This window comes from Adiantum capillus-veneris, chromosome 7, assembly GCF_014529385.1.
Source record: "Adiantum capillus-veneris isolate H3 chromosome 7, ASM1452938v2, whole genome shotgun sequence".
Classification (NCBI taxonomy): Eukaryota; Viridiplantae; Streptophyta; class Polypodiopsida; order Polypodiales; family Pteridaceae; genus Adiantum; species Adiantum capillus-veneris.
Genome location: NC_140937.1, coordinates 6,210,051 through 6,213,013, shown reverse-complemented (window position 1 = coordinate 6,213,013; position 2,963 = coordinate 6,210,051).

The window sequence follows — 2,963 nt, the reverse complement described above, 5'->3', positions numbered from 1 at the left end:
TAGGCGGCCAAAATTAAGTGCTTGACCTAACTCAACATTAGAGAAAAATACTCCTTTTAAGAAGGATAACGAAGAACACTCTGACAAGAAACAAATGATCAACTTATCAGCAATACGTTTGTTCATTGGAGTTGTGGCTACAAATACGACCTACCTCCTACCCCCTCCAAATATCACGCATGCCATATTGTCGTCACTCCAAACTGTCCTTTTGGTGCCTCGTTTGTATATTCACCCGAGTACACATAACAATGTTCGAGTTCAAAATTTATTTTTGAGTTTACTTTTGCATACACGTGGAGGGTCATGGTTCCCTCTCCCTTTGTGCTCTAATTTTCCTCCTTTGATCCCGCCAGGGGGGCCTTTATTTCAGACCTCGTGCCCATTAGAAATTTTTTGTATATGCAATTTCATTGTGGTCATATATGCATGATATTCATTCAAATTTGGATGGAAAATACAAGTTTTCTTTAAGTGTTTTCACAATTAATGGCTTAGTCTATATAGAGCTCGTTAAAGGGAAAAGTCCATTAATATAGAAATGCACATAGCTCTTGTAAAATTGTGGGTCGTCCAGATGTAAAGAAGATCCTTTTGTCACAATTGATTTTGTTTGCTCGTTAAAGTGCTCTTTTTTCCTTGATAAAGAATAAATTTACAAATTACATTAAATTGTAGTGTAACCGGCTTATATGTCGAGAATAGCTTTGATGAGGGTTGCCATAGCCAACACAGGTTTCAAAGGGAAACTCGGTGATTTATGAAGCTCTTTATTATATTGAAAATATCATCATCCATTTTGAGCAACTGAGTAACACAACTTCCTCAAATGGCATTGCCGTGGTGGATGGGTGGTGCGGGTGGGAAAATGGGGGCAACATCTATGGTCACAAACGCGGGGTATTGCGATCGAACCTTTCTAGGTTGTCACATATGACTACCACTTTTTTTCGCATTTTATTTTCTAGCTAAGAAATATATTCACTTCATTTCCTAGTTTACATATTCTTTCTCTACATAGGGAACTCACTTTTCTTAGTGGCATATTAAATTTCCTAGTCAACAATAAGTTTTCTCTATGTGGGTAACTCAATTTTCCTAGTTGGTAAGGAGCTTTCTCTAGTTATATTGTTTTTCCTAGTTATACATAGAAAAATGGTCTCCTCCTAGATAGCAAACGATCAAGGATTCCCTACATAAACATGCTTATCATATATAGGAAACAAGTGAAAGTTCCCTGTGGTTCCGCCTGCTGATCCAAAGAAATGGAAAGAGTAAATGTCAAAGTGGGCATGAGGGAAGAAAAGCTTAGCAAGATCGATCACACCGAATTAAGCTTATGATGGTTATCCTCAAGTAATTAAGCTAGCGGCTTCAATGCTAGCTGCTTTCGCTTTTAGCAAAAAGTGTGAGGGGATTAGTGGCAAACAACTGATCAATGTTGAGGGAAAGGCATTGAAAAATATTGCCACTTATAGTGCAAGTCATGATCTGATGAGCCGTTGGCTTTAGTTGCACTCCTCATCCAACTCTGTTGATAGCCAATTTGATGTTGATTGCCAATTTGATGAGGCGATCATTTCAGAACGATCTGCAGACAAACGAAAACATCTCTCATGACCAATTCAATGCAGAATATGGTGTCCGCGAGCGTTGGTTTATGTGTAGCTCCACGGAGATGCAACAACATTGCAACGGAAGTCAAATAGTCAATCATGCAGGTGCCTACACTATCAAAAGAATAGTTAAAGAGCACAAGCGGAAGCTAATTTTTTTTTCACACAAAGAGATTTGATGATGGAGAAGCCAAAGAACACGGACTGTAGAGTAATGGCATTTCTGGAGACAGGCATACCAATATGTCAGCACCTATTAACCACCAGCAGCGGTTCACTTCTGCCCATTCAACAATTGGGTGGGATAGTATAAACTTTACAGACAATATGGCCAATATTGCGGTATGCAAAGAGCTGCTTCTCTTGCTAATAACCACGATTTGGAGGCGGATCCTATGCCTCATTTGCCCTTGGAGGCTAGGAAAGCTACTCCAGGGCGCGCAGTGAAAATCTATTCGCATCTTCTCAAAGGTCTTTTGTGCAGCAGGCGGTCGAGGTAGAAACTCCATATAGTAGCTATAGTATGCCGAATAGGTTGAGTGCAATTATCGCCAACAACGACTTAGCATTCCATAGTGCAGGACATACTGCTGTTAATATATTGTCCGAGTGCGGAACCAATTTCAACATGAAGAGGATTGTACATAATTTGTCTATTGTTGAATGCAATACATTCCTCATGATGCTCCATCTTATCTCGATTTCCTATAAGGATGAGTGAGCTTTCTTTGCATCTCTTACTGACTTAGTATATAAGATCCATTACACTGGCAAAAATTGGAGGACGGTTGTCTGGACAGAGGGGTTGGTTGGGGTGTTGCGGATTGGAGGGCTGCCAGGGCTTGAGAAGGAGAGCTGGCTACATGGGGTGGTGGTGGCGACATCAATTGGACTGAACATATGCAATTTGGTTGTATGCAAAAAAGGGCTAGATTTCTCGCAAGCTTCATGCCTCAATTGTATCATTAACAGAACTACTAGTACCTCTATCATAAGCATTGTCTTCTGTATCTTTTGGAGGAATCGCACCTTGATAGCCGTCAAGTTGCATCTTTTCTTGGTAAGCCAAAGGTGCTTTTTTTTTAAAAATAAGGCCAAAGGATTACTCCACTTGGCTCAATCCTGACCGTATAATAGGACTTAATCCAATGGCGCAAAGCTAGGCCCATGCTATCGTCGGGAAAAAAAGCGATGCCATCTCTAAAAGCATGAGCGTTCCTGTGATCGTCAAAAAGCAATGCTCAACTAGCCTGCTATATAAAAACACTAACCAACAAGATCGTTCGAATCATGCAAGCAACGTTCTCCACCTCGGCTTCTCAAGACTTTAGTAGCAGGTCTCAGGTC